The sequence below is a fragment of the Urocampus carinirostris genome, chromosome 1, assembly GCF_059441175.1.
Source record: "Urocampus carinirostris isolate Australia breed hairy pipefish chromosome 1, RoL_Ucar_1.0, whole genome shotgun sequence".
Classification (NCBI taxonomy): domain Eukaryota; kingdom Metazoa; phylum Chordata; class Actinopteri; order Syngnathiformes; family Syngnathidae; genus Urocampus; species Urocampus carinirostris.
This window is the reverse complement of record NC_142349.1, coordinates 57,451,888-57,476,487: the sequence shown is the minus strand read 5'-3', so window position 1 is coordinate 57,476,487 and position 24,600 is coordinate 57,451,888. Positions and strand designations below refer to the sequence as shown.

Genomic DNA, 24,600 nt, shown 5'->3' with positions numbered 1-24,600 from the left:
TTTCGGTTTAGGCCCAACCATATAAAACAACGCTTAGTGCGGTTGCAACCTTTTCCAGAACCAGCATGACTCATACTGTTCATGAAAAACAGCTAAAGTTTACAGTCTGTACGTCAGAATATTACTCACGTAAAATGAAAATTAGAGAACTTTAACGATGGAAATACAGGTCTAATAACGTGTCACACTGTAAGCTATTTGTTTGTGTTCACTGACGCACTTCATTAGAGCGAGGGTCTCCTAGTCAACTGAAACTGTGACATATTGTTGAAAAGTGTTCACAACAGAGAACGAACACGGCGAAAAGCCCTGGTGTAATAAAGGCTTAACCTGTCAGCGCCGATGCTGTCAAGCATATAATCCCGCCTCGACTCCAAATCATGGGCGCCACACATGCATGGAGAGTTGTTCAGTGAGAACAGAAAACACCTTCGTTTGTACTCCATTCAAATTGTGTTATACGTCAAGTTTCCTCCCTACACGACAATCTACCCAAGATCTTTCGCTGCTTTTGTGTACATGTTTGTGCACATGAGCGCCACTGTCTGAGCTACCTACTGACTCCCACAAAGTCACAACAACATTCCACATCATTGCCCTAACCACAGACACACCAGATGAGAGGGAGGAGGGCAGAAGTAATGAGCAGGGAGGGGGGAAAACAGGGAGAACGGTATATTATTTTTTAAGACTTGCAGGATTCCCAAGATTCACTTATGTTGTTATGATTTAAGCAAAATCCCATGCTTATGTGACTTGGGCAGCCAACAGTCCCTTTTGTACTCTTAAGATCTACAAACTAGAATTTTTTAACACATTTTCCAAGTCAAGTAAACAGATATAAAAAATATTCCCGTGTGTGCAAACTTTTAGAGGTGTGGAATATTTGCATGAAATGTTCACAATGTAAAAACTGTAGTTTTTTTTTTTAATATCCCCACGGGAATATTCAGGAGTCAGAAGCCAAGCGCATGAGTGCCAGGCATTTTAAATATTTTTGATACATTTTCCAAGACCCACAAAATGTGTTCTGCCATTTTAGAACATTTGAATGTTTTACAAAAATCCCAAACCAGAAAAAAATCATCTACGTTTTGAAGGGGCTCATCTTATTGGTCATCTATCATGTTAGTTTTGTTTTTGTCACACTTTTGCTAACTATCTAAATATTCATTTTTTAAATCAAATTTATTTCCTTATTCCCTTATATCATGTACATTCTGGTGTGCCACATTTAATCTCGGGAACAATGTACACTATGTTATAATCAATGACAAAAATTCTAATTCCAACAATGACATATGAATTTTCAAGCAGTGGTTTGTTAAAATACGACATTTGGCCTTGACAAGGCCCAAAACCGCCACGAAATTCAAAATGTCGGACTTCCTGTTAAATCGAGGATGGCCTTCAAGATTTTAAGTAGGTCTTAGCATGGAAACCTATTTTGCATCAGTTAAAACGGTAAAGAAAGGACTCCCTGGCTCAGAAGTATATTTACTTGTTTTTCCATTTTTGCCTTGCCCCGGTTCCTTTTTTCTCAACTTTATACCTCTCTTGGTAACTCCCCCTCCACCAGACACATGCAAACACTCAAAGAGTCTCACATAGCCACGGACACACACACACTCCCACAGACGGAGTCACCCTTTCATACACACTCTCCGGAATGCTTGGCAAGATTCTACTGTACTGAAATACTGCTTACCATATAAGGAAGCAGCAGTTTCCCATGTCACATTTAATTTACATGCAGCGGGGCGGTAGTTTGCAGTGCACACGCATTGAAACACACACGCAAAATCATGCTTCCCTGTTTGGGCTGACGCAGCAATGGAGGGAAAAAGGCAGAGGGAAATCAAACCAGTCGTCCGCCGTCTCAACTCCAAATAGTGTTGAGTCAGACAGAGGAGAGGAGGGACGAGCGGGTGATCTATTGATCTCTGCTGCTTCCTGGATTGACGGCACACGTACAAAAATTCTCAAACTAGCCACAGGAAATGGTTATCGGTCTCTCTGCTTAAGGGCAAGAGTACTTCTTAATGTGTGTGTCAGTGCCAGTGGCAATAAAATAAGCTCTAACAAACACACGTTAACCCTCTGGACACAGAGCAATCACTAAGGACAACGAACCCCCACGCTGTCACATGTGCTCTATGCACAGTTAGAAAGTCAAGACTGCAGCACCCGCAGGAAAAAAACGATCGACATAAAATGTAGAAGCTGGTGAGGACGCTTTCGAAAGCGAGCGTTTACCTCTCACATTGCTCTCCGGGTAAGGTATGAGTGCTTCGGCTTGTCGACAGACTCTTGCGTTGGAGCGTGTGTTCAGACAGGCTGCGACAGCAGACCCTCAGGCACCGGCTGGACCATTCTCAGGCAGGCAAGGCGGGTGGGCAGGCAGAGCACGGCACGGCGGAGCGACTGGCAGAGGAGAGGCAAGCGGGTGAATCAGCAGCAAATGAGTGGAGGAGCTGTGCAAAGCCCCAGCACTACAGTGAGAGAGGGAGGGTGAGGGAAGAGGGTGGAGTGTATGTCTGCAGTTGCATGTGCACGCTGCAGTGCTAGCTGTTGCGCCACGGATTCTCCAGCCCAGCTAACTGAGGGGAGCTGGGCCACACTTTCTTCCGAACCGCTGGATCGACTGCCTGATGCTGAAGGGGGTGTATGGGATGGGGGGGATCAGTGGCAACAGCTGTGGAGGAGGCCGGCTATTAGGAGAAGGCGGAAGCTGTGACGACACAAACCCTGCAGCCCCCTACTCGCTCTCCAATTCCTTGTTGCAGGCGAACCACGCTCCCTCCCAGTCATGCTTTTTGCAACTGCAAAACGCCCATCGCCAACACAGTTATACCCACAAGTAAATATGGATGGTATTTATATGAATTAAATTTCTACATTTATTTTTTTCATCCATCCATCATCTAAACGGCTTATCCTCAGTAGGGTCGCGGGGGTGCTATCTTCGGGCAGGGAGCTAGGAACACCCAGAAGTGGTTGCGAGCGAGTCGCAGGACACAAAGAGACAGACAACTCACTCGCTCATTTACACCTATGGACAATTTGGACCCGGAGGTAACCCACGCAAGCATGGGGAGAACATGCAAACTCTGCAGAGGAAGGCTGGTAGCTGGATTTGAACCCATGGCCTCAGAACTGTACCGCAGACGCACTAACCACTCATCCACCGTGCCACCCCAAATATATACCATGCCATGAAAAATAATTTGCCCTTGTCCTGATTTCTGTGTTTTCTACAGATTTATCGCTCACAAACCAACCAAATGAAGTACAAAATGCAGTTTTGAAATATTGACTCAATTCATTAAAGCAAGGACTCCCGACGCCAGGTGTTGCAACACGTTGGTTGGGTGGAACTATTGTCGCATCATTTACGGGGCAGCAGTAGCTCAGTAGCTCAGCTCGTCTTGGGATCAAAAGGCCAAAAGTTCGATACTCGGCTCGTCTGTGTTATATATCGAAGTGTCCTTAGACAAGACACTGAATCCCTAATTCCCCAGATAAGCAAGTAGTTGCCTTGCATGGCTGACGCTGCTATCGGTTTGTGAGTGTGTGTGAATGGTTGAGTGTGAAGCACATTGTAAAGCGCTTTGGGAAGTTTTCATTGACTTGAAAAGCGCTATATAAATGCAGAACTTTCACATCCATTTAAATTTACACTCATACGTGTTTGGGATATATGTTTATGTCAACTTAATTAATATTCACTGCTTCTGTTTAGTTGATTAAGATTGACAGCTGCTTAACTGCGGCACAATGAGTTACTTCACTTAGACATTTCTCTTCTTACTCTGGCAAGACTGCTATCTTATTCCATAGGGACAGCAGGAAGATTGTTCATCTATTCAGGCACATCACTAACTAGATAATAAAGCATTTGGCTACCGAAGGGAGTCATAGTTACATGTGCTGTTTACCCACACTTCATTGATTTTCTTCACTCTGACATTCAGAGCACTTGGCAGAAATTGTGGTACTTTATTTCAATTAAACACCAGTTCTTCACCAGCTGCTCAGCACCCGATAGGCACCGCAGCTGGGAAGATTTGGGGTAAGGGCCTGGTGCATGTTCAAAGTCGCTGGTGACACCGTTGCGAACATGCACTTCATGAAAAAAAAAAGAACAAGCTACACCGTACTTAGAGCCGAAGTATTTAAAACATAGGAAAAAAGTAGTGGCTTGTAGTCTGGACAGCACTAGTGGCCAAATGACACAGTTAAAAATTGATTGGTAATTGATATATACATATATAAATATATACACCCCAATAGAATAACGGTTCAAAATAGTTGTCTCTTAGCATCTTCGTGGATCCCTTGAAATTATCTGACATTCTGCTCAGGCATTAAATCAAACCCTTGGATGAACCCACTAACACCCAAAAACCAACACTAAATCAGGCCGACGCGCACTTAAACTCTTTCTTCATTAAGAGAAACATTGTCCAGCTATCACACAAAAAGGAAAGGCTTTCAAAAGAAATGCAAACTGTTGCAGGTTTTTTGCAGTTAGAAACATCACAAAAATGCAGACCCGACAAACAAGTCCTTTTACAAACTATTCAATTCCTTTTAGATCGCTGATGTCTAAACTCCATGGAATAGTACCCTACTGTTGAAAATGCATTTTCTAATTTAGCATGACAAAGTTTCTAATTTATGTTTTCATCATCTTCTAATCTGCAAGAGTTTAGAATTCTGCAAAACTAAAACACAAAGCTTCTAATAAGAAATGTCCAATTATCATTTACAAGTAGCAGTCACATCTGCAAATAGTTTTAGTATACCAAGACAACTGCTTGTTTAGAACAGTAGAACAGAGGTGTTTATGTGATTAGGACCGGGAAAAAGACATGGTGATAGAGATAACGTATTACAATACCACCACAAATCTGGGCTCTGCTAGAACGGAGTGGAATTTCCTCTTTCCGCTAAAATCAAGCGCAGGCCAGCTCTCCTTCCCTAGTGCTCACTTTTTATACTTCCTTACAAAATATTAGGTTACTGGAGTTGAGTTGTCACTTATTCTCACATTTTTACTTTAAAATACTGTTCGTTACCACCCTAAGGACCACAAGCTCTGGTATTTGCGACAATGACTGCCTTGACAATAAAAAAGTGTGATCAAGTTGATAGACGCCAGATGGCTTGCTCACTTGTTTTTTGGGGGGGAAGACGACCTAATCCAATGTACAAAAGAAAATCAGTTGTTTTGTTCATTTTCTAATATTTAAAAAACATGTAGCATTCATTCACTGATTAAATCATGTCACAATCCATCAGCGTTTTGTCTGAATTTCACAATTTACATTTTGGTACCAGGAGAAATACTTATTCTATGAGAAATTAATGATACAGACCAAGTGCAGACACCACTAGTACCTTAATTCATAAAATTACCTAATTAAAAAGGTGAAACAATTTACACCAGAGATCTATGAATTCCAATAAAGAATTTTTACTTAAGACTAGCATTGCAAATTTTAGATTTATTACACATTATCATGTTGCAAGAGGCAGAAATTGATTTACAATGTATAAAGATTGGTTGTTTGTGAGTCGGCTCCATCCAATCCCTGCTGTGTAAAAAAGAAATAAAGTCGAATAATATACAAATCCACACTAGTAAATGAATGTACTACATGTGAGCAATTTTTCAAAATGAATTCAATTATTTCATCATTTTAAAAATCGTACATTTGAAAATGTGCTGCATTGTGACAACAAGGGCAGACGTTTGTGCAATTTATATAAATTGTATAATTTTCTACATGAGCTCTGACTGTTGAAACTTATTGAGTTATTTTTCATAAGGTGTATTTTTTAATCCATTTCTTCAAATTATTTTTTATCAATTAATGCTTAAAATTAGATTTGTAATCAGAAATTATAAATAAAATCAAAGTTTTATTTTCAGGCAATAAACCCAGCATAAGAATAACCTTTGTAAAGAATAAATCAAATGTATCCCATTTCATCAAATAAATTAAAAAGGTAGACGCAGAGCTCTTAATCACATTTAACAATGTTATAAACCTGCGTAGAGACAGAGAAATCAAAATAAAACAAAACAGTAGAAAACAATGTGTTCACATATGTTGTAATTCATCAACAGGAAAAAAACAGGAAAACAGGAAGTGGCATACGTGCGAGAGTGAATACAAGTTAGAATATAAGGACGTTTCCATCAACTGGACACATCAAAGAGGTTCATTTCCAAGAGTTTGAATGCAAATGTTTGACAGCAAAATTATAGTTCCTTGTAGAGAACACATGAAGCCTGACTTAATTGCCAACAGAGCTGTCAACATTATAAGGGACTCTTCACACCCCTGCCACCACCTCTTTGACCACTTGCCCTCTGGCAGGCGCTACAGGTCCCTTAAAACAAGGACTAACAGGTGTTAACATTACAAGTTCAAAGACCGTTTCTTCCCTAGGGCCATCACGACCCTAAACAAGTGCGCGAAACTGTGAAAATATATATCTTGGGCCTTATTTAGGAATTCTTGTTGTTAATGTATTGCACTATTTTTCATTGCAGTATTGTTACGAAGCACTATTAAAGAGGTGGCCAACCCGGTCCTCGAGAGCCGCATATCCTGCATGTGTTTGGAGTTTCTCTGCTCCAATACCGGTGATTCCAATCACCTGGATCATTATCAAGCTCTCACAAAGCTTGCTAACCAGCTTATCAGGCTTATCACAGCACTATTAATGTAGCTTGTAATAGTGTTTCCGTAGGGCAGTGATTAGCACATTCGCCTAACACACGGAAGGTCCCCGGGTGGAATTATTTGTTGGGCTGGAGGGGGATGGAAGACACATCACTGGAAATGGTGCCACTACGACCTGACCAGTCTCTGAAACACTACATTGTAAATATGTTTTGCGTATTTATTCTGACAGTCCTATCTTTTTTCTCTCTTTAAAGTCTTTATAACATGTTTACCCTGTAGCGCCATGCCTAATCTCGTTGCATACAATGTTTAACAACGTTGATCAATGAATTGTTCTTTTAAACACTTTTAGTTAGGCCTGGGCGATATGACAAACACTTATTACGATAAAAACTACGTTATCATTCGATATTAATATTTATCACGATAATTATAACATCTTTTTTTTCACATCTTAAGTTTAAGTCTTTACCCCTGAGTAAAAGTTGACAAAAACAGATTCTGCTTTAACCAATATTTAATGTCAGAACAAAAACGATGATGACAATCTACTTTACAGCAATGCACAAATATTAAGATCAGTAAACAAAAAATAAATTTAAAAAAATTAGGTCATCAAAATGCAGAACATTGCACGTAACCTGAGGTAGACTTATAACCCCCATAATTAAATAACCATAAATGTATCTATATCTATCTACATACCAGAGCTATATCCCCCTAGTGGGAGGTGGAGGTGTCTAGAGTCGAGAACACACTCACAGTCACTAAACATTCATTCTCCTTCCCTCTTCCCAAACTGAAACCTAACTCTAAGCCCACAGGACAACAAGGGGTAAGTTGCTTTGCCATGCAATGCTTCATCAGCCCGACAGCATACAATAGTTTACCCCCTCCGCATCATATCATTCATTCTTAACTATCTTTCGCCATTCACATCTATCCCTTGCAAACAGTCTTGAAACCATTATATTAGCAAACCTCAAATCCAGAGAATGTTTCACCCCATCCATCCAACCATATTTCGCCTTCCTCTCATTCCGTTTCCCACCAATTCTGCACTGCATACTTTTTTAGTCAAAATCTTTCAGCTTAGAATGTTTTCGTTAACCCTCTCAGCAAGACCTCTCACCACACCAGTTCCTTTCCTTACCTCTTTATTCCTTAACGTATCTAGTCGTGTCACTCCACACATACTACGCAAACATTTCATTTTCAAAGACATTCAACCTATTACGCTCATGTACTCTCAAACCCCTTGCCGCTGAGCAATACATCACTGTTGGTACCACTACACCTCCAGAAAATCCTTGCTTTGCATCCATTCACAGATCAGCCAATATGGCATGACACACCCTTGCCTGAAACCTACCTTTACCAGAAACCACATGCTCACTTCACTTCCCACTCTCAAAGAAGCTCTCCTCATACAAGCTTTGCACAGCATGCAGCAACCTACCACCTACCCCAGATATCCCTTAGCCCTTGACACAACGCCTCCTCATCTATCCTGTCATTTGCTTTCTCTAAATGCATAAATGCCCAATACACTTCTCTTTCTTTCGCTATAAACGTTTTACACAACTTCCTCACTGAAAAAATTTAATCCGTACATCCCCTTCCTCTTCTAAACCGACACCGTTCCTCCCCAACTACAGTACTCGTTTCGTCTTATGCCTTATTCTTCCGATCAAAATCCTGCCATAGTTTTCCGACCACACTCAACACACTTATGACTCTTGAATTGCTACACACCAGCCTGTCACCTTTCCCTTTGGAAAAGGCAGAGGTGAGTAGTAATGAATCACATTTACTTGAGTAAGTTTAAGGACATTTTCTATTTCCGAAAGTATTTTAAAGTCCCAATACTTTTACTTGTATAAATTTATGAAGAGGAAACAATACTCTTACTCCACTGATTTCGTTGCCAAGAAAAAGGGTACATTATGCACCTTGGTTGTTGTTTTTTTCCCAATACTCAAAAATAAACATGACATTTTGATTTATTAATTGCATTTCTTTAATTTTTTTAAAACAGTTATATACAGTCCAAAATTGTTCTTTCGAAAGTTTGGTTTGCTAAAGCCTGGGCTAACTTGTTGTTCTGGCTGCAGAGCTGGTTAAAAATAGTACTGGAACTTTTATTGTGCTACTTGTGCTGAATTTATTAATTTTATTTATACTATTATTTAATTGTTTATTAAAGTACTTGAATTCACCATGATTGTTTTATATTATTTTTAAATGAAATATAATTTTTGTTGATTGGATGGACTTTGATGATTTTATAATCTGATTGTATGTTTTTTAAAGGAAAAAAATATCAATAAGGGTAGCACGGCGGCGCAGTGGTTAGCGCTTGTGCGGCACAGTTCATGTCATGGGAACCTCCTGCGTGGGTTCAAATCCAGCTCCAGACTTCCTGTGTGGAGTTTGTATGTTCTCCCCGTGCTCGCGTGGGTTTCCTCCGGGCACTCCGGTTTCCTCCCACATTCCAAAAACATGCATTTCAGGTGAATTGGCCGGTCCAAATTGTCCCTAGGTGTGGATGAGCGAATGAGTTGTCTGTCCCTGTGTGCCCTGCGATTGGCTGGCAACCAGTTGAGGGTGTCCCCTGCCCACTGCCCGGAGATGGCTGGGATGGGCTCCAGCCCCCCGCGACCCTAATGAGGATAAGCGGTGCGGCTAATGAGATGAGATGAAATATCAATAAATAGGATGTTGCTATAGTAACTCACTGCTTGAGTTTTTTTCACCAAGTGCTTTTTACTTTTACTCAACTAATTATTTGGATGAGGATTTTTTTTTCTACTTAAATAATATTGTCTATACATCTCATTCCTGATCATCACTCTGCAGCCATTCCTCAGATGCTTTTTACTTTTCCACAACTGCTGCTCTCAGATTCTCATTTTACAACTCTTAACTCTAACACTTCCACCAACCCTGAGCATTCCACACACCTCAACTGTGCTGCGCTTCAAGCATGTCTTCAGACATTGCTGCTCTTCCTCCCCTCACTTTAGAGATCCCTTCTTCCCCATCTCAAAACACTTCCTCACTCTTCCCTCATACTCATCCTGCTTCTCTCGCTTTTTCAACACACTGATCTTCACTTCTTCTCTCGCACGCACTTACTTTCCATAACCCTGCCACTTACACAACACTCTCAATTTTGCCTCCACTGGATAGTGACCAGACATTTCCCCAGCTTCACCTCTCAGTACATTCACAGCCAACAATCTCCCACACACTTTCCTGCTGATCATCACATAATCCATCGAAGGCTCTCTTAACCATACGTCCATCTGCCACTGTAATCCATGTGTAGTTATTGACATTATTCTTCCTAAACACGCCATTTCCTACCATTAGCTCCCTCTCCAGACACATTTCAATCAGTCTCTCACCACTCTCATTCACCTCCAGGACACCAAATCTTCCAACCATCCCTTCCATCCTCACATCACCAACTCTTAATTAGAATCTCCCAACACGACAACATTAAAGTTCGATCCAAACTCTCAGCACCAGGACCACACACACTCAGAAACACCCACGTCTCACTTCCCCACTTAACCAAAATCAAACTCGAGGACACCTCTTTCCATTCCAGTAGTCTCTTTTACACTCATCAACAAAGCCACACCTTCCCTGGCTGCCTGTGTACTCACACCTGACACTCTGCCTACCACATCGCCATATAACACACCCCAAACTCCCTCTCAACTTAGTTTCACTCAATGCAAATACATCCAATCTTAATCTCAAAAACTTACTTTCGATCTCATTTCTATTACTCTCAATCATACTACAACCACTCACATTCAGCATCCCAAGTCTTAGGGTGGTTGACGGCATCACTCTTTGACCAGCTGCGCGATCTTGACTCCTTCTGGGAGATTAATACAGAGGATGGGATTCTCAAACCCCCTCTCTCAGCCCCTTTTAAATGCCTTTTACAACATACAGGAAATAAAGTAGGAGAATTCTTGTTTTCTGCAGCAGCACATTTTGAACGTGTTCTTGTTCTTTCCCTTTCAATCTGCGTAAGCGGCTTTATCGCCATCCTTGCAAAATGACTGGCTGGTCCCAATCACCTTCTTTGTCTCCTGAATGTTGGTCTGTATCTTACGTTTTCATTGCATTAGCGTCCCCATTTTCTCTGGTATTTGTGTCCTGTAATTACACTTTATATATGTATTGAGTTACAGTATAGCGAACGTTTTTTATTAATTATAGTGGAAAAAAAATTATATGAAGATAATTATAATTATCGTTTCATCTCAAGTCTACTTTTAATAATCGATTTTAATTGATTCTATCAATTCATTGTTTCAGCCCTAAATTATATTCTATTCAAGACTAGTCTACTCTATTCATTGATTTGGAACTTTTCACAGTTGTTTCAATGCTTTCTCAGGTTCTTTGATGACAACAAATTTACACCTTTAACTGTCCTATCATGCCATAGCTTTATTTCCCAGGCTCTTGCAAATGCCACCAGCCGGCTAACATGGACTCTTGTTCTCCTGGGGAAATGTCCTCCAGCCTCGGTGTGCCAACCTCTGACTGCTCATCTATCACTAAGCCGCAAATACACATTAGGCTTCCATTACAGAGCATCGCGGCGGCACGGCTGCGAGGGAGCACACGCAGCTGGGATCAGCAATCAAGCTAACCTATTTAACTTGAATTTATTTTGGTGGCAGTGGAATCAAAAAGCAAAATCACACCGGCCGGGGTCATTTCCTGATTGTGTTACATGTTATATTAGGACTGAGCAAGGCCGACGCTACGTAAACAAGTCCGCTATAAATACAGCTCTGAGTTGTAAAGTGTGTCACTGACGGGCAGACATAAGCGCTTTGTTTTTGGTGTTTTTCTCTCAACATTTATTAACCGCAGAGGGAGGGGCAGGTGCAATTCAAGCGAACTGTCAAGTTTGAAATACCGTGCGAGGGAAAAGCGCGCCGCCTCGTCCTCATCTGGCACTAAAAAGAATGTGTGCATGCATGTCTGTGTCTGTGAGTGCGCCTCCCTACACAAGCTGGACGCTTTATCTTCAAGATAAAAAGGAATCGAATAGAAACAGCCATTCCGAAGAGGCCTTTCACTTAAGCTTCTAGCAGGTTCTCTGTCGAGATATGGTGTGACATATTGCTCTCTAAAAAACAAATAATAGATTCAAGAATATCCTCTTAGCCCAACTATAAACAATAAACATGCTAAATGAGAAGTATTGTATAGACCAGGGGTGGGCACAGTACGGGCCACCAGCCACAATTCAGCCGGGGAAAAAAAACTACTACCAATTAAAAAATATTGTTGTTTTGATGCCACGCTTGTGCTCACTTTTCCTTGGTGGCTCTCTCCTAAATACCAATACAATTTTTTAATAAAGCATAGTGCACTGGATTTTGAACATTCCAATAATGCAAACTTCATTTTATATTCATTTTTCTGTATTGGCATTTTCATTAAGTATTTTGCTTACTTATAAAAGTATTTGCCAAATATAATGCAAAAGAGAACAGCAGCATATATTTTATTTCAAAAAGCAATTATGTCTTTATTTATTTTCCTTTTTGATTACTTATGCATTTTAATTGTTTAAACAAGGGATGGTCAAAACTACGACTTGCGACCCCCATACGTCTCAAATGAAAATATTTGGTTCATTTGGTGCCACTCTTGTCCCAAGTGTTCCTCCATAAAAATATGAATAAATATAAATATAATTTACAGCATTGTGTACATTTGAATAACACAAATGTAATTTTCAATATGAACTATTTTAACTGGGCATTTTTCTTGTTTGTAAAATTTTTAGCATGTATTTATTCAATTAAGATATTTATTGAATATAATGCAAAAGAGAACAGATTCATAGTTTGAGTTTCTTTCATGCATATTATCTAATTGAGTGCTTAAAAATGCATAATTTATTACTTTGCTTTAATTCTGAATGTTTCAAAACTAATTTGATGAGGATCTATAAATAAACAAACATATGAAATGAAATGTAACACGCACATAGAAATGCCTGGTAGTATAACTATTCATACGTATGTTTTTTTTTCCCCATGTATAGCCAAGGTATATGATCTGGACACTGTACCGACAGTTATGAAAAAATCAAGTCCATTTTCCCTCCTGGCCTGGCTGCTCTGCCTATATTTATTTTCAATGCAGTCTGCAACTCAAAGTTTGACCACCCTTGGCATATAGAGTACCTTTAAGTAAACCTTACCATGTATTAAGAACAAACAATAACAGTAAAAATTGGAAATAAAAGGAGGGCACACACAATCCAAAGTGCTCAAAAATCACCAGAGGTAAATGGTGTGCTTACAGTGTGACCTTACCTGTGTATGTCTAGCGTTGAAGTGCCACTCGGAAAGACAAAACCACTTTAAGCAAAGGTCACGCTGACGCGGCAACCACCAAGGAACATTTTCGCAGCTTCCCCCATCCATCCGCTACTTCACTTTCTAGCTCACTCACAATAGCGCCTTCTGCTTAGCAACGGCCATACTGCAAGCAGTCAGGTTTACAACGAACCATCTCTGCGCAACATAAAGTCTCCATGACAACTACTCATTTATCCTATTTGCATCTTGTCCTTGCATTAGGTCATGCCAAATATGGTCATCACAATATATACCGCTCATTGCACACCCCGCCCCACTTTTTCTTAACTTCCTCTTCCCCTTTACTTTCACAACTGTGGTTTCAACAGACACTATGTGTACAAAAGTATGAAAGGCAATTTATGAGTCAACGAATAAACAATGATGTAGGATTTTTCCTCTTCAACTTTTTGTGACATTTCAAACAATTTTAAAAGGCCTAAATGAGATATAATTGTCACAATTATTATCTATGGAAGTAACACTAAGCATTAAAAAATTAACTTGTAATTGTAAAATCAGCATTTGTAGTTGTAACAAAAGGGGAAGTTGTAGCAAATAAAAGATTGTACCTGCAGAAGTAAAAACATTTAAAAAATAACTGAGAGAACCCGTGTTGTACATTAATTACCGTAGTTCATTTCATGTACCGTATTTTCCGCACTATAAGGCGCACCGGGTTATAGGGCGCACCCCGAAAAAATTGTTTTTGGTCCTATATTTGACATACATAAGACGCACCGGATTATAAGGCGCTACAATGGGAACGTCGACATAACAGTCAGATAGTTCAGTCAAACTTATTACCCCCTTAACATTCCGAAAGCTTGCAAAGAAGCAAATACGTGTCGAGAACACGTGCGGTTGCGGTGTCCGTACGATGTCACTCAAATGCATCGTTCCAAATATCATTCGGAAGGTTAAAGTCTTGGGATTCAAGAAATGCCAACCATTCCTTAGTTTATATTTTCTTTTTCGCTCGCAACTTTACTGTGCATATGACAATAAACACTTGGAATTGAGTTTAATTTAAAAATAGACACTCCATTCCATCCATTATCTGCACCGCTTATCACAGAAACATCGAGTTCAGTCTGAAACAAGATACAGGGAAAATATATAGCCGGAGTAGCTCACCGAAGTCGTTGTGTTCAATGATAATGTGCAACCATGGTCCTCTTATATCTGTGAGTGTAGTAAATCCAGGAGAATAAAATATTTAAAAATACAGAATAGTAAAAAATGCTTTCTCTATGCCGTCAACCCAACGTGTGATTCACATTCATCTTTTTCGGCCAATTGCAGGCTTTGTTTTGCCGCTTTAGCCTATGCCAGCCTGTAAATGATAAAAAGGATCCGCCCCCTTTACCTACGAATAACTTTAGCCAATAGTGATCGATTGAAATTATGATTGGCACATTGGTTAGCCAATGAAACGCCGGTAAATAAATCCCAGCAAACACCGCGGACTACTTGGCGTTCGGGGGAAAATCTAGTCGGCGGCTGCTGCATTAGTTGCAAGACTTTGCGATTTACCGGTAATATTGATCCATAAATAAGGCGCACTGTATTATAAGGCGCATGGTCAGCTTTTGAAAAAAAATAAAGGCTTTTAGGTGTGCCTTATAGTGGGGAAAATATGGTAATATCCTGTAAAAGGGTCCGTTCTTTGGTTTCAATGTATAATCGAGTGTTAAATTGTATAATAACTGTGAAAAAATTAGCTTTTACTTCACGGACTTTGCTTATCACTGATTATTTTTGTTTCCGTAGTCCAGTGGTTAGCACATTCAACACGCGAAAGGTCCCGGTTTCAAGACCGGGTGGAAACATTTGTTGGTCTGGGGAGGAATGGACGCGACCAGGCTGTACTTGCCCAAGAAACACCACAGGAAACGGTGCCCCTACAACCCTAGACGTCAAGGGATCCAACCAACCGACCAACGGAACAATTGCTGTGTTCTTTAGAAAATTGTTATTGTAAAAACAGCAAATGTATTCGTATATATCTTTGTATTTGTTGCAGAACATACTGGCATCTGAAGAATAGTTTTTACGTCTGCAAACTTGTGGTTGAAAGAGTCACCACCACTAGAATATAAAAAGTTCTTCTATTGCGAACAATAACACTGTCGCTGTCATGTGATACACACACATCTCTGTAAGACATTGAAATTACACTTTAATCCCACCCTAAAACATGTGAGATTTTTTTTTACATGGAAGCAACAATACATTAATATTAAAGAAATCAACTATTCTTAAATGAACCATTGAGGAACAATTTAACGAACAACCAAAAACTCATTTCTGAGATATATTTTTTTCACATGACAGTGATGATTTAATATCTAGTGACATTTAACTGTTGTTTGTTAGTTATTCTGACAAAGTGCGAGTACACATTTGTACTCCATACAACAACAAATCAATTTTGCAACATACGTAGCTCAATTTATTACAAAACTCATATGCAGGGATCAGAATGGAGATTTTCATTTTCAGCTGAAATAGCCAGGGTCCAGGGGCCGCAGGCCCCGGCCAGGTCCAGGGCGGAGCCCGGTGGGGGGCTCAGGGGGGCAAACCCACCCGAAGCCAACGGCATTTATCTTATTTGCTATGTGAAAATTGCACTAGAATGAATTAAATCCAACAAAACAGAAACCATGTATTTTTTTCAGTTTCAAGATGTTTAAAACAATTGGGGGATTACAATGTTACAACCATCACCATTGTTGTTGTGTTTTGATGATGAAGATGGACCTTGTATTTAGCTACTAATCAACAATATATATGAAAATATAGATAGATAGATAGATAGATACTTTGTTCATCCCAGAAGGGAAATTCACATTTCCAGCAGCATCCCTGAGCTGAGAACAATCGAGAACAATCGAAAATAACACGGGAGTATATACATTAATAACCATTCATCATTAATTTGAAAATAGAATGCACAAACTGAACATGCTTAAAGAAAATACATGTCAGTCTGTGACAGTCTTCTCCAGCCATGACCACTTAAATTTATTCTTGATTCCTTTATCAATCTCGGAGACAAAAGCCTCGTCTTCTTTTCTTAGTATTTTCATATTTACTTTTTCAAACACTCATTTCACCGTTTGAAAAGACCGGAAGGAGCGCCATGTTTGAGAAAGCCAATGCTCTGAACAAAAGCTCCGCTGATTGGTTATCAGCGAACCTATCGACCAATGGTAGGAGTCGATCTATTTGTTGTGTGTTATAGATCTAATGCGCTGCGCTTCTTTTTGCCGATTTTTCTCGCGATCTCTAACTGCTAACTTGGGGTGATGAAACAGTCACGTATCATACCTCACCCCCCCCAAAATATTTTCTCATCGAATTTAGACGATTTACGGGAATGACCTTTGGGGTTCAAAAACAGCGGAAATCCGCGGAAAATTCTGATCCCTACATATGTTTGTGCAGGGAACAGAAAAAAAATATCAACTAAAAGTTGAGTTTCATGAGTGTGTATATTTACAGATAGAAATTATTTTTTACACAAATTTTGATGTACAAAATTTTTACTGCTACGAATTATTACTTCTACATACACAAAACATTATTGTTTTTGTTATTGTTTTGGTAACTCTACAAATTTAGATTTTGAATCACAAGTAACAACCTCTATAAAGAAAAAAAATAATAAAAAAGACTTAAGACAGACAGTGTAAATGTGTTCTCTTAATATATGTTTATTTTGGATGAATGGACAAACATTCCAGCCAACCCAAGATGTTTTGACAGCAAAATTGGCAAAGTTATTCAGGAGAAAAGGCTTGCTGTCCAAATACTTTAGTGCTCAGTTATGTTTGCATTTTTGCAGCCGGTGATTGTGTGGCGAGAGGAAGTGGTAGAGAATGAGAGCAGTGTGTACCGGCGCAAAGATAAAGGTGAATCAGGAAGTGGTTGCTTTTCTGAGAGTAGAAAAAAAATGATGTGATAACACCCTCGGAGCAGACAGGTTTCAACTCACCGCCTTTAGTTCAGGTCTTCGTCAGGGCCTTCACCCATTTCTCCCTCAAGGACCGCAATTCTCTGCAAGTATCACAGGAATGTTGTGGCAGGCCTCTGGAGGTCTCTGGAGCACCCTCCACCCACTCCTCCCACGCGTGCAGAGACAAACGCTAGGCCGTGCAGTTACACTCAGCACTTGTCTACGGCTCCTGGTGCAGAGGGAGAGAAACAGTCAAATATTCTGGTAAACATAGATGTGTGCGTGTTTATCAGGACTAAACAACATTGACTTGTTTAAAAAAACAGCAACATAACCATATTTTCTGGACTATAAGTCGCAATTTTTTTCATAGTTTGGCCGTGGGTGCAACTAATACTGTTGTGAGTGAGACTTATCTGTGAAAAGTTTTACAAATCATAACCCGGTATATCAATTCACATGTTATTTTCACAATAAACTGCAAAAGGGCGTTTAAGGCCTGTGTTGATAATTTCAACCTTGCCATATTGTGACGAAAAATGTGCGGTACCTTACCAATCGGGACACAAAGGTCAAGAATGCGTCATTTCGCCAAAGTAAATATTTTTTAACTTTCTCAAAAGGGATTTCAATTCAAGGTGCAAATATTCTGTGGTTTACTGTTCTATTACATTTACCCCAAAAATGAGATACACAAGAACGAAGAAGACTGAACAAAATGGCACCGAAAAAGAAAAAAAACATACTCTGCATATTACAAACAGCAAATACTAAAATATGGACCCGGAAAGCAGAAAGTAAGTTTGGAGTTAGCCAAAGTCTTTTAAGAGACTGGCGAAAAGTGACGATGAGTCTTACATATGAGACGTACAAGCGGAAATCACTGCTAATAGTCTACCGTGACGCAGAAGATGAACATTTTTTGAGTGTTTATGAAGCTATTAATTTATTAGTAGCATTTTATTGTAATTGTGCATTTCCAATTTGATTTACCATATTTTACGGCCTATAAGGTGCATCTGCACATTTCTGGCAATCTTTTGTTTTTTTTTAGGTGCGCCATATAGTCCGGAAAATACGGTCATTGCAAATGAAATTCTGAATTAAACTGGAGTAAAGTAAGTTCGCTTGTAAATGGAAAAAAAACACATACAGCATGTGCATACTGTCGGATTTATTATTTTCCTCTAGTCATAATGGAATATAAGAGAAGCAAGCTCTCAGCGAGGTTTCTCAGCTATTGATATCATTTAACGTACCGGGCGGGGCATCAGAGGCTGAAAGCAGCGCCCGGCCTCTCCTCTTCTGGGCTGCAGGGATGCTGGGACTCTGGGAATTGGAAGTCAATGAAACCATGCCTAATTTAGTCTTCGCTCCTACTAGAGCTGCCAGGAATCAAGAGTGAGACTTCTTCCCTTTTACGGCTCTCTGGCGAGTGCCACTCCCGCATTCCGATCCACGCTAAGATATTGTGGGTGAGAAACAAAGAGGTGATGGTTAGAATGGTGATCACTTTTTTTGTTAGCCATGTCCATTTCGTTAGTATCAGTTACTTTCCAAATTTATTTTACAACCCTATCAACTCAGAGGAGGCTTTTGACTAGGGATGCACAATAATTACTGGGCCGATGGTTATCGGATCAGATAAAGGCAGGATATGACATCAAAGTTATTGAGTCTATATATAAAAAAAAAACAACAACACTAAGGCTTCTTTAAATATTAGTTTCTTGACTACTTGTCAATAATGTTAAAAGTTTTTTTATTTTAGTGTAAACAATAGGTGCCTTTAAAGTGGATTTTTCAGTCCATAATGTTAAGCAAACCAACAATGAAATTACTGTTAAGCAATACATAAATTCAACTGTTTTGTATAGTTTATTTCCATCAAAAACAAAGTGGTATCACATTTGCTCATTTTTTAGCAATACTATTCAATCAAGATATTAAACGTATTTATGTGGATGACATTCATCTCTAGTTTTCTTTTGATTAAAAATCAATGTAAAATTTTGTTTCACTTTTTCTGAGCCCAAACTAAGCATTTTAAGCAACAATGGTTGTGAATACATGTGGCCATGATTAAAACCATGTATTGACAACATAGGCTTAATTGTGAACACAATACCAACCTAAAATGTACAGTATTTGTTCAATGTTCAATTCAAAGTTCGATTCATCTTCAGATACACCAGGGTTGTTATAACTTTAGGACGACTTTCTGTTTTCGCCATTATCTGGTACTCAGAAGTCAAAATAGTGTGATAATTGGATAAAGTCTGATGCCTTTTCTCATATGTTATCTATACGACAGATGATCTGGTGGTTATAATTCAGCGCCCTCACCGAAACGAACCGGGTTCGATTCCTCTTGCATCAAATGTTTTTCTACTGATCAATCATTGTACAACTAATTACAGTAAAAGATTACAGTAAAACCTTGTGCATAACGCACACCTAGACATGTGAGTTCTTTTGTAGGTAAGAAAAAATGCGCATATACACAAATAAATACGGTTATCACAAAAAAGGGTCAACATTAACGGAAAAAAATCCTACTGGTCTGTCTATCTTGTCATATTTGAGGATTGCTAGGATGATAGGGACTCTATCAAACGCATCCTCAGAGAGGTAGCAGACAGGCCACTTAGTAACCTAGCAACCGGCAAGCTCAACATGCCACCTATTGTAATTCTAAAACTCGGGCGAGATGAGTGCCTAACGTTATTACATTGCCTTGGCCAATCACACAAAAGATCCTGACTGTAAATAACAGACGGCTTCCTGGACTAAGCACATGTATGAGAGGAAAAAGTCAACAAAAAGCTCCTCATCTGTTCTCCAGTTGATTCTTCTTATAGAAAGACAAACATTGGCAGAAGTTTAATTTTATAGAGTGCTCCGACAAAAGAGTCGATAGCTACTAAAAGGGAATCAAGCGGAGAACTATGATTAGTGAGTCATAATGAGGTTAGCGGGATGGGACTATATTATTAAAGACAAACTGGAAAACGGTCTCTATGTAAAACGTTCTGACTTGATGAGGACGAGTAACGAGGACGAGATTTAAAAGACATCTAAAACAACTCTGTAAGCCTTTAAGTAGCAAAACACCATTATAAGCACTTATCTTGTAATTTGAAACGCAGCAGCTACCTTGTAGAGCCGAGAATCTTTTTTTATTATTACCAGTGAAAGTGTTCTGCAGCTTTGTGAAACATCTCAGCCTCCAGGGCCTTATATTTAGATTTTATGACCAATATCGAGTTCCGACCCAAGACGTTGTCAACGGGGTGATTAAAGGTGTCACGTCCACTGGACAAGAAGTTATGACAGTAATTACGAGCAGCCCACAGGGAGAAATGAGGACATTGGTACATACGTTCATTCCATTTCACAGGTGATAATGTAAATGTATGAGTAAAGGACCTTTAAATAAGAGAAAGTGACAGGACAAATTTTAGATCAGATCATTCAGGGAGAAGGGCTTAAATAATTTGTCTAATAAACAGTTGTTGTAATTTTCTTTCGTACCAACGCTGCCCATCATGTATGACCAACAACTGTCGTTAAAATACTATAACTACAGTGGTCACTAAAAATTACATTTGATATTATAATTAAAACCTGGACATTTTTATGCCGCAAAACATTCTGGTCATTGCATTCAAGACATGAATGATACATGCAAACACAAGACTTGTGTATTGATAATGAAATGAAATGAAAATGAAATGATCTGCATTTATATAGCGCTTTTCAAGTCAATGACTTCCCAAAGCGCTTTACAATGTGCTTCACATTTCCCAATAGCAGCCTTGCAGCCATGTAAGGCGCTAACCTGCTTATTAGGGGTATTAGGGGTTCAGTGTCTTACCCAAGGACACTTCGACATGTAACATGGACGAGCCGGGATTCGAACTGGGATCCCTTGATCCCAAGACGAGCACTCTACCTCCTGAGCTACTGCCGCCCCAATAGATTTCTCTAGGCAGTTTACATTTTATTTTCAGCCCCAATGGCCGAAATGCCTCATTCCAAATATTGCACATGCAACAGTTGTATCCATATATACATAGTGTACGTCTATGCTTCTGACTAGCCACGTGTGAGCACACCTTGTAAACATAAGTGATGCATCACTGGAGACAACTTTTTAAGAAAAAAGAAAACAAGCCTAGTACTTAGTTGAATTTAGTGACATGAATCTTCACTTACTCAAAAGTTAAATGCTATGTATAGAGTTTTTTTTTGCCCCTAGGCATGTAAATGAGTCATTCTGATTACTCCTCAAATCTGACTTCTGGTCGCACTATTCCCTCCATGTAAAAGTAGACACTGTTTCAGCAAGATGACAATTGAAGCACGTTAAAATTACCAAACTTCGAGATCTCCTTAGAATTGTAAAACTGACATCTGTATGTAATACAGGAAAAAAGCAAATTCAACTAAAAGTAATTAGCATATTATATGTCGGACATACCTAGGACAAAAAGTATTCCTTCAGTTGCTCAGAAAAGATTGTGTGTGACAATACTGCCCCATTGGGATTCCAGTAACCTACTTTCCCCGTTTCAAGGTCGAAAGCAGAAGCAAATTAAATTACTTGTCCTGTTTTTTTGCCGTTGGTGCCAGGTCAACAGCGACATGGCTAAAATGATGAGTGAGGAATTGTGAGAGTAGGATGTTTTGCCTTCAACCCTTTGGGGTCACATTTGGAATGGAATGATTAAATAAAAATGATGTCTAAAATCAAAAGGCTCCAATTGTTTGCATCGAAATGATTTGTTTGTATATAAAGCGGTTCAGTCATCCAGGAACAAAAATTCCATTAATCATGTACCAGAAGCAGAGGACGGTGCCAGACAACAAGAACAAATTAAAGTGGCAGTAAAACACCAGGTTTATAGTAAAGAGTCAGGTACTCCCATTCCCCAAATTGAAACAAATCAGCTAATCTCAGTGAATTGATCAGTAGAACTCTATTAAAATTGGTGTATTTAAACATGGTTGAGAAACACTGTGACGGGGCATATTCATAAAAACTTGAGGGAAATCTAAACAAAAACAACATTTGCAGGAACAATATCAGATTATTTTTGAATTATGGTAGAAGATGGTCAATATGTCATATCAAAATGAATTACTTCTGTTGATGGTTTTAAAGTCAAGTGGGAGGTAAGATCTTAAGCTCAAGCACAAACCTGACCGGAAATGCGGGTCAGCCCTAAAATGTCAATCATTACTTCGAGTTCGCGTCGGGCCGGGCTTCTCTCTCACTGCCTTTTGAATTGTCTTTTTTTAATCTGTATATTTAGAGAACATTTGATGAGGGAAATTGATCGACAAGTTGTGGCAACTGCAGCATCACAACGTGTTGGTTTTTGATGACGGATGACAACGCAAAGTGGAATGCAGATGTTTGCCTTTCTATATTTTACTGCAACATCCATTCATTATCTGCACCGCTTTTCCTCATTAGGGTCGCGGGAGCGCTGGAGCCCATCCCAGCTATCTTAGGGCAGTGGGCAAGGGACACCCTGAACTGGAAGCCAAAGAGCCTTGCAAGACACACCGTGCGCCAGTGCTAGCTACATTAGCTACATTTAGCTAACTAAATTGATTGACGAATGACTCGAATAATTAGGCCCCACTTGAGTAATAGTTATCCCAGCCTCAAACTTAATTTTGAGTTGAAGACACCATTTTATTTTCTCAAGTCGGAAGCTTTTTTTGTTTAAATAATCTATAATATATTTGGTCGAACGAAGACATTTCTTACCAGATTTTCGTCATGTTTATTCATTTTCTTTTTTTAACTTCTGCTTAGCTTCATTTTAGCCTCAAGGCTAAGTTAGGTTTGCGCTCAGTCAAAATCTCGCGAGAGCCTCACTTCTATTACGTCAATCACACACCAGTTTCAAATGAGCGACATTTGCCACAATTCACGAACTAAATTGATTATTGCACTGGTTTTAATAATATTTAACATGCTCGATCGTACAAAAAAACTGCTTACATTATTGTTGAAGTTTTTTGTTCATTTATTTATTTTAACCTTATTTGAGCCTCATGCAACATCATGGCATAGTATCCTTGCGGCTGTTTTCGCACAAATTCTCACGAGAGCCTCATTTCAATTCCATTACCAGCTATGAATCCACATTTAGCTGACCACATTTATTGGTTTATGGTCCACATAGATAATCGGGACCACCTTGTGCATAAACTTCTACTTTCATTTTGGGTTGAGGACACCATTTTTATTTACTGAAATCTGAAGCTCATTCATTTTGATAATCTTGTTTACAGTCTCGTTACATTGTTGTCAATAAAGATCTCGTTAGAGCATCATTTCTATTACATCAACCACTCGCCAGTTGTTGGTTGCTGGTTCGAGAGCGTTCTCCATCCGGGCACCGGTGCTGTGGAATGCTTTTCCCCCCTGAGATCCGATCTGCAACCTCAGTGGAAATGTTTAAATCTAAACTTAAAACTCACTTCTACTCCATTGCATATGAATAATAACCTACTCTTCTTGTCGGCTGAAAAATAGTCTGAGTAATCTGTGAAGCCCTTAGAGACTTATTGTGATTAAGGGCTATACAAATAAAAATGACTTGACTTGACTTGGTCCGCTAAATGACCGACATTTAGCTAACCATATGTATTAATTAAGGGTAGACTTAGATAATTAGTGTGTAAGCTTGAAAATTTAGTGTTGGGGACCCCATTTTCTTTTTCTAAGTTTGAAGCTTATTTGTTTTAATGATATTGAATAGTGGATGAAAATAAATACTTACCAAACTTTCTTACTCTAGCTTATACAGTAGTACACTAAACTGGTATCACTCAAAATCTCGCGAGAGCCTCATTTCAATTCCGTTACCAGCTACGAACCCACATTTAGCTGACCACATTAATTAGTTTATGGTCAACATAGATAATCAGGCCCACCTTGTGCATAAACTTCTACTTTCATTTTGGGTTGAGGACACCATTTAATTTACCGAAGTCTGAAGCTTATTATTTTGATAATCTTGTTTAAAGTCTCGTTACATTGTTCTCAATTGATATCTCGCGAGAGCTTCATTTATATTACGTCAACCACTCGCCAGTTGTTGGTTAGCTAAATGACCGACATTTGGCTAACCAAATGTATTAATTTATGGTCGACTTAGATAGTTAGTGTGTGAGCTAGAAAATGTAATATGTCTTGGGGACACCATTTTTTTTATCATGTTTGAAGCTTATTTATTTCATAATATTGAATAGTGAATGAAAAAAATACTTACCAAACTTCATTAGTGTCAAGTTATGAGTACCATTCGACTGGTATCACTCAAAATCTCGCGAGAGCCCTGTTCGTGTGACGTCACACATAACATTCCTAGGGGATTCCTCTGATTTAGCGAGTTTTACATTCCAAGACAGGCGCGGCGTTATCACGTAACAACTTGCCCACCGCATGAGCTTATGACGTCATGATGTCGTTTGTAACAAAGGCAAAATATTCACCCAGCGC

At 39.3% G+C, this 24,600-nt stretch overlaps 1 protein-coding gene across 16 annotated transcripts in view; it reads right to left on the bottom strand.

Annotated features, from left to right (window-relative positions):
* mbnl1 (muscleblind-like splicing regulator 1) overlaps nucleotides 1–24,497 on the bottom strand; it is a 102,054-nt gene extending 77,557 nt beyond the window's left edge. For 11 of the 16 annotated variants that reach the window (XM_088346533.1, XM_088346550.1, XM_088346552.1 and 8 more), the window contains exons 1-4: nucleotides 24,371–24,497; nucleotides 18,335–18,536; nucleotides 17,115–17,304; nucleotides 2,257–2,424 (exon numbers count right to left, since the gene is read on the bottom strand). The gene's annotated coding sequence lies outside the window, so the exon portion shown is untranslated. Of the gene's footprint in view, nucleotides 1–2,256; nucleotides 2,425–13,069; nucleotides 13,265–17,114; nucleotides 17,305–18,334; nucleotides 18,537–22,857; nucleotides 22,941–23,878; nucleotides 24,060–24,370 lie in introns of those variants that run through there. The other 5 variants (XM_088346545.1, XM_088346544.1, XM_088346540.1 and 2 more) reach the window with 5 other exon arrangements.
* Nucleotides 24,498–24,600: the final 103 nt, after the last annotated feature.